Consider the following 14,956-nt stretch of genomic DNA (forward strand, 5'->3'; position numbering starts at 1 on the left):
CTGGGGTAAAGCATAAGTAACTCCACTTAAATAATTGGAATTTTGCTGGTCTAAATGAAAGGAGAATTGGACCCAGAGGAGTTACCTCCACAGAAAATTACATAAGGGAGAGAGAATGAAGCCTCGTATGTTAAGCTGACAAAGAGGAGATGGAAGACACGGAGGTGTAGTGATCTTTCCCTAACCAGTAAATTTATGGTTAGAATTTTTTTAATATTTAAGTTTCTCTTGTGATGACTAAAGACTTTATTGGATTACTTAGTCTTTGTCCTACTGAGGAAAGGAGGTAGAAAAAGCAAGACATATCTAAAACTTTCAAGCCAAAATTTTCAAAATATGTTCCTGAAAGTTTTTTTCCTAAACAATCTAATTCATCAAGTAATTAACCATGTGCTAATTTTAAACATTTTGAGCTGTCCCATTTAGCAAGGGAAAGAAATCACTTTATTTTCAAAAGCAATGAGTAAGTACCCAGCAACTCCCATTGGTGTTTTTAATCATAAGCCAGAAAACTCAAATTTGGACTATTTTTTCTGTGGGGTGTGCAGGAAACAGAGCAGTAGGACAAAGTGTCCTCACCTACCTATATTGCTAAGCAGATGGATTGCTATATTTTGTACCAGTTGGCATGAAAATGACACACAATCTTAGGAAAAGTGAAATGACATTAGAGCTCAGCAATGTCAGTGATGATCCTCAATTCCAGGGGAGGTATGTAAGATTCAGGATCAGTAATACCTAAGATAGATGTTTTGTTGACCAACTTTAATTTTCTTAAATGAACATTGAAATAAAGCAAAATATTCCAGATGGAAGTACTGTAACTGAAGATGTACTGAGCTATAGTAATTCAGGTAGCTGGTGAACCATGGTGTTTTTCAGTTCATTTCTAAACACAGTAGATAATTACTTAGTTTCCAAGCTTTGGTTAGAAAGCGACTGAGGGAATCGATAGTAAATCTAGTCTGCAGATAAAGCATGTTCACCTTTTTAATTTATTTTAAGTGTAGCTACTTCAAAATGCTTCAGTATACAATAATATTTTCACTTGGTCTTAAAAACCCAGTGACTGAAAAACTGGATGTGCATTGTAAAGGACAAAGATAGGATTGCATTTCTCTGTTTTTCTGGCACTTTGCCACCATTTCTTTAGTAAATTTTAGTAACATCAGGCAAACTGTAGAAAATGTCTTCTGCATATTTAAATGCAAAGCTCATTAAAATGAAGACTAAATAGAAAACTACTCTATGTTCATTAAATACTATCTGCTTGTATGAATCACGTAATAGGTTCTCTCAGTCCTCCATATATAACTACATATTTTACATTGTGAGTAATTCTCTATAAGTATATTCGTAATAGGCAATTGAAAGCTAATTAACATGCCAGAGAATTTTGAAAAAATTAAAACTAAAGGTCTATTTATAATGCATTATTGAAATACCCAATTTTACATACAAAGCTCTTTATGAAAGTAAGACAAAGTTTGGCACTTGAAGATACCACCTACTTCACAAATGATTAGTGGGCATAATTATTGATCCATCTGTGAAACCTGCCCTATAACTGAATGTAAAACAAGACAAAACATGAAAGGATCTAGAAGAGCTCTAGAATGTTGCCTGACTTTTTCTTAGCCATCTTATAACCTTGATCTTAGGAAAGCACAGGGGAAATTGATTTGTGAGATTTTCCTAACCATGTCCTTTGACAATCTATGAACTTCAGTGAACAGTAATTCCTGGAACACTGGTTCTCAGCCTGTTTAGACTTAAGGCACCCCTGATATGCTCAAGGCACCCCTCTGAAATTGCCAATTCTTACTTTTCACTTGCTTTTTGACTACAGAAAAACAACAGAGCAATTCTTGTAGCAAAGAACACAGAAACACTCCAACAGGTCAGAATGTTGTTAACACTCTGCATCCTGATTTGATATCTCTGGGTTTATCTTATGAATAACATTCATACATCTAACAGTGGTAACATTGTGCAGCACTCCATGATTGAGAATCACTATCCTTAAGAGTTCCAGGAGAGTCATTGTCTTCATTATGTGAGGAAATCCAGGCTGGAGGCAATTCTCTAGCTCGTTACAGAAGTACTTAGTGCTTGGGTCTGTGCTGCCGCAGCTCCCATTACACTCTGCTATAGTAATAGAATTCTAAACCCAAAAAGTGGTAGCTCTACAAAAATTCTGAAACCCAGAAAACAAAAATAGTTGCTTCCTTCCTGGGTTCCTGGTACCATTTTTCACAGGAGATAAATGTTTCCATTATATTACTGATAACCAACACACAAACACAAATGCACACAATTTCTATAGTTCCTGGTCATCTAGAACTGGTTAGTCTGACCACTTCTGACTAGTTGTATGTCTAACATATGCATCTCTCTCTTGTATTATTCTATTCTATTCTCAACATCTTACAGATTCACAGAAGTTTAAGGACTGGAAGGACCTCATGAGATCATCAGGTTCAGCCCCTCTCCTCTACATAGGAAAGACTACTGGAGTCAGATAACGCCAGCAAGGTGTGCATTCAGTCTCCTTTTGAAGATCTCCAGGGTAGGTGCCTGCACCATCCCCACTGGGAGTCTATTTTAGAGTCTGGTCACAAAAAAAAGAAGTTTTTCCTTATATCTAGTCTGAAACTTTCTTCTAAGAGTTCATGACTCTTGCTCCTCGTTTTCCCCTGGGGCACTTTGAAATAGTTGTTTGCCTAGCCCTAATGCTTAATCCTGGAATATTTGTAAGCTGCCACCAAATCCCCATGAAGTCTTTTCTTTTCTAGGATGAATGATTTATATCTCTTGTTGCCCTGTGGTGTCAGGCCAACTCTCAGGATCTCAATATTGCGCTGTTAGACAGAAGGGTGTGACACAATTCCACATATACAAACACAAAAATCAATTAGGTGGGACTAGCAGGGAGGTCCCACTAGTGTCCAAGGGCATGTTATTGCTTTGAGTCCTGCAAGGGCAAAGCTAAAGTCACTAATGGGCAGCAACTGTAAAGGGGTGAAGTCTAGGGCAAACAGGCCACAGGCCAAGAGGGAGCATAATGAAGCTAGTGGTCCCAGTGCCTGAAAAGGGCAAAGAACTCAGAAACACTCCAACAGTTCAATATGCTTATAATACTGGGGATCCTGATTTGAAATCTCTGAATTTATTTTGTGGATAATGTTTGTGTGCAAGGGGCCCAGAGTCCAAAAGGGGCAAGACCAAAGCCCTAGGGGGCAAGACTAGGGCCAAAAGCCAAGAAGGACGAGACAAGAGCTGGTACCATATAAACTAAGGCCCAGAGTAGTGGGCCTAAGCAACGGAACCAGTGAGAGCAGAAGGGTAGAGGCCAAGAAGGCCAAGGCCCCAGTAAGGGAAAGTGACCAAATGGTAACACCTGTGAGGCATGGGCATAATTGTAGGGAAGGCTGGAGGCTATGAAACTGATTTTTAAGGCAATTACTTCTCTGGGGCACATATAGGTCAAGAAGACCCACTCAGTATAGCATGGGACCCGATTGGGATCAACAGGGTCTGGAAGAGACTTGCTGGCCCAGACATGGACAAGAACTTGATCTAGGACCCAAGGTCAGTCTACTTTATTACCCATCAACTACCTATATCAAGGTGTGGTAGGAAGGAAAGAAAGGGAGAGTATATAGGGAGCCAGAGCAGAGCAGGAACTGCATAATCACCAGGGGGCATCAAGTCTACCCCAGAGCTCAGTCCTGTTACAGTATTCCTCCTCCTTCATGATTCTTTGATGACTCATTTTTAAGGGTAAGATGGTGACATCTTACATAAGTGGATACATTAATGGATTTGGCCAGGTGGAATAGCCTCACTTATATGCTTAATACAGTGGTGCTCACACACCAGCCAATTCTGGCCTGTAAAGCTCTGTTATCTGGCCCCCAGAGCTTCCCATGGGTCCAGAAATTTGGGAGCAGGGGAGTGGTGGCAGCATTAATTGTTGTGTGTCCCCATCACCACTGATCTTCTGGACCTGTGGGGAGCCCAATGGCCGGGATGATATGGCCCTGCACATCAGGATGTGGAGCCAGGGAGGGATGTGGCATGCAGCACTAGGGTATGGCCAGATCTGGTGCACAGGTCTCTGCTGATCCCATGCTGGATCTGGCCTGTGGACCAACCCCACCTGCATATCCAAATGGTTGAGCATCACTAACCTAAAACATGGAATAGTATCTTGTCCTGAATGTACAGATTTGAGAATCTGGCCAATATTGTAAAGATGATTCTTATCTTTTTACCAAATCTCCAGGGCAGCAGAGGAAGACATTGTCAATGGGTTTAAAGAAAAATAAAGCATTCCAAGAAAGATCTGTTTTCTAAAATTTTCTTTTAGATCATCAAGCTAAATTTGGTTTCAAGCAACAGTTTTTGATCTCTCAAAAGTAACAAACCCCCCCAAAACTGAGTAATTTGTTAGTACAATAAAATACACTATTCATAATATGTTAATTTTGTTTGGATCTGGCTAGATATTTAAAAGCACTGATTCATGTAATCATCAGTATCCAAGCTATACATGATATAAGACAGTTTGTAAGACAGTGTGTAAGACAATTTAGTGGAGAAACAGTTTTAAGCCTTTTCATATCCTAGTCCTGGGTCTAGTTATTTCCAAGCTGTGGTACATATTAGAGCAGATTCTGGGTTCCTCTCATTTACTCAGGACTGACTGGTCTTTTACATACTTTTCTAGTTTAGTATAGGGGCATGCCCCCATTTCACCTGGCAGCACTTCTAATACTAAGAGAAGAGCAGTACAGGAGCTGTGCAAGTGGCTTGGCACCATCCAATTTTGCCCTTACAGAGGGGAATCTTCAGGGGACCAGCTCTGTCACCCATGTTAAGTATAGTCTTACATTGTGAAATTCTCCTCAACGTGAGTCAAACATATTGGCATCTTGCTCTTAGCAAATGACATTGTAAATAATTAGCCTTTTCCATCTATATTTTAAAATCTACCAAGTCAAGTTAGTTCTTGTAATAATGTTTAGAGAGGTTCAATTCTACAACTTCTTAAAACAAAACTGATTCACTAACCTATCCATTTTCCCTCCTCTGATTAAGGAAACACATCCAATTACATAGGTATATTATTAATGCTCATCTGCAGTGCAGTAGAATTAAAATTGCAGTGCCTTCCAATCATAGTCTAAGCCGTGCAGCAATCAAGCATGAATTTAGCAAGTTCATTTTTCCATTATGCTGTTTTCAACACAAAGTTACCATATTAGCATATGGTGCCATAACATTTGCAGTTCAAACCAAATGAGTGTTGGGCATAGGAAATACAAAATGCAACTTGCTTTAAGTACAAATGGAGGTCAGCTTTGAGAATCTGAAGTCCATGCTTGGGACTGTTCTTCCTTTTAATCACTTTTCAAATGGAAGATAACAAGATCTGATCATAAATCCCTAACCATTAACAGTTACTGAAATGAATGGTAGAAACAGCATATTTAAAAAGAGATCTCACTACTTAAAACATTTAATATTTTTATTTTGTCTCCCCATTGACTATTTCCCCCTATGGGCTATATCAAAACAGGTCTGAAATTGCATTACTGTATCTATTTCAAAGCTGCATTAAAGTGTCCTGAAGTCTGAATCTGCCCATTTCAAGTTATGCTTTTAAGTATGTGCTACTGTGTTAAATATCAGATTGGAGGGAAAGGAGAAGGAACCTTTTGATTTTTTTTCTCTGGGCTTTTGGGTGGCAGAGAAAAACCTCCTAAAATGATGCATTCTCAAAGCCAAAAAGAAAGTCAAGTTTATCTTTGAAAAAACAATTTAAAGCACCCCTTTACATATTCAATATGTGTAACTTTAAAAGAAATTATGTAGTACAGAACTTCCTTTCTTTCCTTGTTGTCCCTGACTTATCCATCTCTTTTGTTTTGTTTTTTCCCTTTTTCCTTTTTTTCTTTGATTATTTAGCAAAACAGATAAAACTTTGAAAATAATGAATACTCTACTGCTTGTTCAAGCTTTGTGTCAATATTTTTACTCTCTGTGCAATACACTTGTCTTGAGACCTGAAGCTAACCTGGCCTGGAAGTATCTGGATTTTTGAAAGCCAGTAATAATAATGTATTATTAATCTTTTAGAAGTTTGGGACAATGTGTAAATAGTTTCTGTAGGGCTATTAGTTTTCAGCATTTTTAAACCATCTCTTGAATATCAGCAGCAAAAATATAATGGCACTATAAGTGGAAGAGGGTTAGGGTTTGCAATATCCCTTTAATAAAGGCTGGTTATTGTTACAGATGATGTGATTTGACCCATAGCAGAAGCATTTGCTGAAATTCTGTCCCAAAGTTATCTTGTTAAATTTTACTTTTGTCATAGAATTTATTTTCCATGTCATTTATTAAAGTTAACTAAAAGCTCTATACAGGCAGGTGCTAAGCCAGCACAAATAATAGGTGGATACATGCCAAATTGCATAACTAATAGCATGGTAGATTACAAATAATGTTAAAGAATGTAAATTCATATATTGAGTTCTTGCAAAAGTAGATGGTGACTTGGCAGACTCCAATGAGAACTTATAGACTCTTATTTCCTTGAATCTTTTTCAAAACATCCATAAATATCATAGACCATATAAAAACTGTCATTAAGTGTTTATTGGGAAGCAGAACATTGAATATGAAAAATGTTACATTTAAGAATGAAATAATTTGTCTTTTTTATCATTTTCTTCATAATTAAATTCAGCAGCAATGTTCTCAGAGTAATGTGAAACAGTTCTGGCAAAGCAAGAATGAGCAGAACATTTTCATTTTTCTTGTTGAACCTTTTCAAGCTCTTAAACTTTCTCTTATTTTGCTAGTGAGAATAGGAGACTTGTCTCTAGGGTCTGGCTATTCAAACTTCTACCCAGTAATGTAACTAATGCTGGGTGCCAGCTTACTGGGGTGGAAGAAGCAGGTAGAAAAATAAAAACTACTGCTGCAACTCCACAGCCATGATAGTAGCACCCAGGCATCACCACTGCCTCAGATGCCCAGTGGCTCTGCTATGCCTCTACTTCTCCCTGCTTCTGACCATGTATTATAGACATCTTTCCTAGAGTAGCAGTTTTTCTTTTGCCTGCTTGACTAGTGAATCATCTTTGTCCTATGTAGCTGCAGTCTAAGCCCTGCCTTCTTCTGAACCTTAAAATATGCTTGCAGGCTCCAATGTGCAAGAGTGAGCCATGTGTATCTTATTTGACATGTTACTTTAAAAGCAATGGTGTGTAAGCAGGTCGCTCACCCAGCTTCCTTAGCTAAGTTAATCAGCTCTCCCTTCAAGGTTTCAAAACCACTTTTACTCCTCTCGGAGAGGCTTGGCAATCTGCTACAATAAACATATCAACCCCAAACAGGGAAAACAAACAAATAAGCTAGCAAGCAAACAACACAGAATCTACTGCCAGAGCAGATTAACTCTCTGGTGGGCCCTACACAGGCAAACTCTTGGGCCCTGGGCTACCTGTGGGTGATCGAAGTCCCCGCTAGGAAGCAGCTGCCGCAGTGGCAAGGCCTAAAGAGGGGAGGGGAACAGAAGGGAAGGGAGGCATATGGAGCCATTTGCGCCACTGCCATGGAGGGAAGGACTAGACCCTGCCACAACTTAGGCCCTAGGCATGTGTCTAGTTTGCCTATGCATTAATCTGGCCCTGTCTACTGCCGTCTTTCAGGCAGTAGATGAGGAGCCTCACTGGCCATGTACTTCTCTCCAGCACTACTGTCTGCCCTCCCTCATCTGCCCTCCTTTCTGGAGTTTTTAAACCCGTTTTATGGTTGCTCCATCATTAGGTAGCGTCAACTTCAGCTGCCTGCCCATCTCCCAGCCAGGCAGATTAGTATTTGCTGAGCACTTCGCACTGGGTTTCAGCCCCCTGAAGGCTGAGCACTTTCCTGCATGATGATGCATCCTGAGCACCATTTTTTGGGAGGATTCACAGATAAATTTGTTAAATCAAATTCTGCTGCAGTTTACACACAACCTATAGCATACTCTGGAGACAGATGGACACACGAGACAAAGTAAGGGTGAAAGGGGCTTAGTCATATGCACTTTGGATAGGCCTCCAAAAATGGCATATGGATTTTTATCAGATCTTTTACTTCTCCATATTTTCCACGCTGTGGAGTGTGAGGCTGTGTCACTTTGGTAGAACCAGAGTTGGAAGGGACTTGAGGTTCATGTAGTCCAAGGCTGTCTAGTTTCTAGGAAGCCAAGGGGCACACTCAATACAGGCCACATCTATGGGGGTCACCTTAGCATGTGTCCCCCTCAGTGCTGCACCACAGACTCAAGTAAGGAGGCAAATATGCCTCCCAGCTCACTAGCCATAGGCTCCCCCACTGTACTACATCACCAGAGCACATGTAAAGATACCCCTGGATCCCTCAGCTGCTGCTGTTGCAGCTGGAAAAATAAGGGAGGCCCCCCAACCAGATGGAAGATTAACCCCTTGTGAGCTATTTGCTGTGGGCCACCAGTTGGACGACTCTGATTTAGTTCACCCTTGCTGCATTGTTCCTAAACCTTCCCAACTTCTTCGGTGAACATACTCTATTGCACACTGTGTTTACAGTTAAGAAGTTTTTTCCTCAAGATTTATTCTAGGTGAAATATTGCAATTGGAAAGGGAGTAGAACTGTGCTGGAGTGGGGTTTGACCCCACACTTCTATAGAGTGATCAGTATACCCAGGAAAGGGGAAAGCATTGCCAGCATAGACTACTCAGCAGCTCATATTATCAGCTGAGAAGAAGATGACAGCTAAAGCACAGATGATAGTGTTGTTACCTCCTGTATCCTTAGTCAATTTATTGAGCACTGGAAGGAATAATCTGTGGGCAACCAGAAGCTTTAGTTTCTGATGAAGAATATGAACCCATTCCTGGCTGGCTTCAGAGGATTTTGAACTCAAATCAATGAACTACTGCCATTTACCTTAGTGGGCTCTGGATCACTTTACAAATTACAAACATTTTGGAGGTCAAATTTATATACCCAAGAATGAAAGATTGTTTTCTGGAAGTATGTTTGACTGTTCCACTAAACCTACACAAGGCCACTCCTTGCTCCTGTACTGGATAACTATTTTTTTAATTATCTGAGAGTACAAATGAAGCCAGTCTTTCTGAATAAATAAGATAATTTAGCTATGTTATTAAGTTATACTGTGGGGCTATTCCAACCTCCATAGAACACTAAGCCAGTTAGGCAGTCAAGGTATTAAATTTGACACTGGATGCATCTACACATGCCCCTGACTGCACATTTGGTACTATGCAGTCATTTAGTAGTTGATTTAGCAAATACTAAATGGCTGTATAGTACCCATTAGTACTGCACAGTCCTGGCAGTGCAGTTATTTTTAGATGCTACATCACCATAGAGATGACCTACAGTGTTGTAGTTTGTTGCTACCGCATTGGCATCAGTTTGTGCCCAATGACACTATGCCACTGTAGCTCATTGCTACGGTGACAAAGCATCTTGTGTAGATGCACCCACTATGTGCCTAATCTAACCAAAAGCCAGCCTACCATACAGGAAATTTCATAAAGCACTACAGAGTTAAGCTACAATGTTCATATTCATCATTCACATTTAAATGAGACATTAAATCACTCGATTGCCATGTTTTCATCACAAACTCAAATACAGAGTAATTTTAAGCAGTTGAAAAACAAAATCAATAAAAGTATTTTTGTCCAGCTTCTTTGAATTTTTTTAGATTTTGCCAAGCACCAGTGACACTGTGATGTGAAGTTTTGAAATGCACTAGGCCTATGCTGAAATTTTACTGTAAAATTTCCTACCAACACATGAGCTTGAAAACTTTTTCTCATAGACAGTTAAAAAAAAAGGTAAAAATGACCAAAATTTTCATTAGAAATGCATTTCTTTTTTATTTGACATAATACATTCCTTAAACACCTTTGGTTAGCCAAACATTCAGTTTTTCATTGAAAAAAAAAGATATGAATGGAAAAGTTTGAAACATCCTTCATGAAGCTGTTAAGAAAAGAATGTGATCATGTCAATTAAAGAAGCTCCCTTCACGTCAAATAATAGATTTCAGTATCACCGACTACAGTTAAATTACTCTGCTTTACACTGTTTAAATGATCAAGATAGAAAACGGTATTTATACTGAAAACTAAAAGTTTGTAAAAAGTGTAGTAAAATACACAACTGTGGAATATTTTAACATTCCTCGTATATAAATGGAAAACCTTGAGAGGCTTTTAGCACTTGTAGGTGCAAGTGAACATTGAAGAAATAAATGGTATATGAAGTTAATATATGTTTTTTGACCGTTGTGTCAAAGAGACTACCAAGAGAAGCTCATGTCTAGATGCAGCCTTGATTAATGACTAAGAAAGAGATTAGGGAGGTATGAAGATTAGTCACAGTAAGAAGATTACAGTTAAATGTATTCTTGAAATCAAAGTTCTGGTTACCAAAAGAAGAATATATGAATTCAGACAAGGTACCATTCTCAATTATCTTTTAACGTATTTGGTCCAGACTATATTGCATGTCATCCTATATTTTGTCAGGATTATCTGGACACCTCCCAGTAAAATTTCCAACTCGACTTATGTTAGCAAGAGTCCTAAGGCTGCATCTCTATGCATTACTTCAAAAATGTATTTGTCTGTTGAATTTCTTCTTCATGTTTTTAGAAAGATGGTAGTCCCCAAGATTCAGGGTGAATGGGACCAGAGTATATTAATAACTTGGCCCTGTCAGTTTGGATACATTTTTTCTTTCCCTGCAAGACTTTAGCACACAAAAGTAAATAAAATATAGAAAGAACTCTATTAAGGATAGAAATTGATGGTACAGAGTCATAGTTTGGACCATACCTATGAATATTAGAGCTGAACGATAACATACAAGTGCATACTTTGTTTCTGCAATCAAGTATTGCTCCATTTATGGAACATTTGCTTTGAAATCTGTCAAAGTTCTTGTGGGAGGAGGGGAATAATTGCATAAAAAGTTATTCTTGTTCAATCATCTGAAAAGTTCGGAGTATTACATATTATTAACTATGTAGAGGAATATGTGGTTATCTTGCCACACTTGCAAAATCCAGGTGAATTAAAGACAAAGGGAATGTCAAAGGATTGTGCAAAGCTTCATGGCTACTATTCATTGTGGCTCTTTTAATGTTTTGCCAGATAGGATCCAATTTGTCTGATTTTAATATATTCTCATAAACCATTACAGAAGTTATAATGGTTTATGAGAATATAATCAGCTAATCAAATTCGATGCTTTCACCATCCAGAGAATGTATAATGTAATGCACATACAGAAGCACCTATATAATCTATCAACAGTCAGGAGTTTATGTCCTGTTGAAATAAACCCAGGCTCCTCTAAATGCTATAGTCTAAAGTGAAAATATATCCATATTATATTTTAGCTTTTTTCTTTTTCATTCTACTTCTCCTTTGCTTCACATTAGTCCTAGTCTTTCAATAGGACGGGTTCCATGCAAAGTGCATGTACACTTCTATCTAATCAGAAAGTTAAGCTCCTGGCAGATATTAAAAAATAGTACAATTAGATGCCAGATATGTATGGAGGGAGGTGCAATATTTGGGATGGGAAATAAACTTCCTCTGAACCCAACTGTGTCACTGTGGATCTACCCATAACCTATTCCTGCTGATCAGGCAGGGGGTTGTTCTGGCCTGGACCCAGGGCTGTCCCTATCTCCTATCAGGTTCCAGGCCCAGGGCCATATTGGGGATGGTTGTTGTATGGTTGTGGCCATCATCTGCCTGGTGTCTTAGTTGAGTAATCCATTGGGGCACCAGACCATATTGCCATCATCAGCTTCTGATGTCCTCTTCTCACCTGCTACAACTTGATGTACTATTACCTGTTGGGAACTGGATGTTGGGTTGGCAAACAAAGATATTAACAATTCCTTTGGAAGGTTTTCTTCATGGGGTTCTGCGCACCCCCCACCCTTCATACCCCCTCCTTACAACTTCCAGAATTCTTGACATTGGAGCCCAAATCATGTATTGCCCCATGGTCACTGGCAGTTCAGCACTGGAAGAACCAATGGGCACCCCAGAGTTTAACCCCTTTTCCTGGACCACCTAATGCCAGTTCTCTCAAAGCCCCTCACCCCTTTTTGGGCCAGGAATTTGACCAGGCCAAATGGTCTTAAATCAGCTTTTCCAGGATTTCTGGGGTAAATGGGGCTAGGTCAACCCCTTAAGTACCCAATTTATAACATTCAGTGGGTATCAAACAGGGGAAAAAAATCCTTAAATACTCATTCCTGGGTTAAGTGGCCTAGCTCAGTTTCTTGGTCTCCTGGCTCAGTCTCTCAGTCTGTTGTCCATCTAGCTAATCCAATAGGTAGGTGGACAACAGGACTAATGAGGTCAATGGGCTCCTGGGTTGATTAATTTGGATCTGCCCCTCTCCAAACAAACAAGAAAAAAAACCCTTTGCACTGGGTTCTTCTCCCTGTGTTGGTTTCTCAGAGTGAACTTGCAGAGCATATTTCCAGGAGGAGAGTTCTCACTCCACCCCATTCACTCTATCCACAATGGGGAAGAAACAACAAAATAATGAAAAGGGGAAAAAACACGGAAAACACTGGGGTCAAGCCCCTTAACTCAAGGACTGCTTGTTGGGGATTCTGCCACTTTAAACTTTGGACAGCCATTTCCAAGACATTCCTATTCTGATGGGTCCTGAAGTTGATTAGTGGTCCTCCAACAGCTCTAGATAGAGGATCTGCCTCTTCCTCCTGCCACTGGTCACAGGCAGCTGTTGGCAGGGGAGACTCCTAGCATTGCCTCCATCTGCTGGTCATAGTCCTCTTTTGACTGCCCCTCTCTGAGCCCAGAAATACCCTCCTGTGCCTTCTGCCCACCTATCTGCAGGGAGCACACACTGCAAAAACATCGCAGCAGGTTTCCTACTCTGTCCAAGCCTCCTGCTGTATTTGAGGTAAGTGTTCTTTGGGTGAATCTCTTGGGGCTTCTCTCTTGCCTCAATATTCTCCCTTCACAGGCTGTATGGGCTAACAATCCACTAATTGTTGAACAAAGCCATAGATAGCCCCAGGGCTGTTTGAGACACTGGTGTGTCCACAACCAGGTCCAACAATCAGCTATTTAGATGCATGCATATTTTTTTAGAAGACCTGGGACTCTGGAATCCTAGGATTGGGGAGTTTCTCTCCCATCACAGGGTCCCTGTGCCCTCAGCTCCCCACATTGTGGGTGCTTCAGCCCATTCCCCAAGAAATCTATGTTTGGCATCAGGATTGGGGCTCTACAAGTACTACTGACAACCCCCATCCAATGCTAAGACTGACATCCAGTTGATTGTCATCCTCAGAAGATTGGTAACCAGTGAATGAGGGAGGAAGCAGTGCACCTTGGGATGCTGGAGGACTCAGAAATGGTCTATTATATGATGTGTGTCACCACTGCCTCCAGGCTGCCAAGTGGGGTTAGCACAGAGGAGCCACAGGACAGCACAGCACGGGCTCCAGGCAGCTGCTGAAGGAAGCACTGGGCAGCAGGAAGGAGGCAGGCCTGCTTTTGCCCTGTGTAGAGCAAACTTCTTCCCCACCGTCACTCCTGCTGCTGCAGCTGTTCGGTATGAGCAGGCAAGTCTACACCAAGCACAGGGCAGGTTGAGGCTGTGCATGGATCCCTGCCAGTAATGCAGGGCTTGGGCCAGTGGCTGTTGCTGTGTGGGCTGCCTAGAAAGGCAGTTTAGTGCAGAGCCACCCTAGCTCCACTGCATGCCCAGGCATCTGCAGGATGTGCCACAGGTGGGTGGTGCAGGGCAGTCATAGCATGGGCTAGGTTGAGGCTCTGAATGCATCTGGATGATATGTTCCTGCTTGGACCAGTCTGGAGCAGGTGCGGGGCACACTGGGGCTGCACACTGTTGGCAGTGGTGGGGAGGTACCACAGGGCATGTGGGCTCCAGGTTACTGCAGCGCAGGAGTGGGGGCAGGTGCTGACCAGCTCAGGGGGCACATGCAGGGGGCTCCCATGCACCCCGTCATACCCACAGACCCTCCCTCACAAAACCCACAACCTCCCACACACAATCGCACACCTAACAAACATGACATCCACCCACAGACCCCCCTCACAACACCCCCCAACAATCCCCACACCCCCTCCCACACACCCCCACATGCCTCTTGGGGGAGCCCCACTCACTACTACCTACATAGGTAGCCACCCCCCCACACACCACACAAACCCAGAGCGGTTCAGCAGGAATGCCCTCTGTGTGTGTGTACACACACACACACACACACCTCCACACACACCCCACAAATACCATACCCACATACATATCACAAACCCCATACCCACCCACCCACATCCACACACATACATCCCTCTTCCCCACACCCCACATACACATACATGCTTACAGCCCCCCAGAAACTCCATACCCCTCACCCCTCCACCCAAGGTACCCTCTAAGTTGCATGCATGCACAGCCATGCACAACTAAAAGTGTGGCCACACACCGCCTTTTCAAGGCTGTGCACCAAGAGAGCAACTAAAGGTCAGCTCCTAGGCAAGGAGGGGGCGGGAGCCTTGTGGGGGCTCCACCAGCTCTGGGGAAGTGCTCCACTGCCCCACATCAGGACCAGGGAATGGAGCACTTCCCCAGAGCTGGCGGAGCCTGCGCCAGCCCCCTGCCCCAACCTCCATCCCTGCCTTGCCTCACCTTAGGGAGGAGCCACTGCCTGCCCTGAGTGAGGCTCTGCCAGCTCTGGAACACTGCTCCGCTCCCCTGCATGGCCTCAGGGAGCAAGGAGACACATGGTGTCAGGGCTGGGGAGTGGAGCAGTGTCCCAGAGCTGGCGGAGCCTCACTGGGGCAAGTAGTGG

General features: G+C 41.9%; 2 long non-coding RNA genes across 3 annotated transcripts in view; both read left to right on the forward strand.

Annotated features, from left to right (window-relative positions):
• LOC109305691 overlaps positions 1-14,956 on the forward strand; it is a 215,205-nt gene that overhangs the window by 88,977 nt on the left and 111,272 nt on the right. The gene's annotated exons all lie outside the window — the stretch shown is intronic.
• Positions 1,858-7,408, forward strand: LOC109305692. Its single transcript, XR_002099666.1, has 2 exons — positions 1,858-2,535; positions 4,733-7,408. It is a non-coding gene; the product is annotated as an uncharacterized LOC109305692 (long non-coding RNA).

This window comes from Crocodylus porosus, unplaced genomic scaffold, assembly GCF_001723895.1.
Source record: "Crocodylus porosus isolate Cpor-Errol unplaced genomic scaffold, CroPor_comp1, whole genome shotgun sequence".
In the NCBI taxonomy this organism is placed as follows: domain Eukaryota; kingdom Metazoa; phylum Chordata; order Crocodylia; family Crocodylidae; genus Crocodylus; species Crocodylus porosus.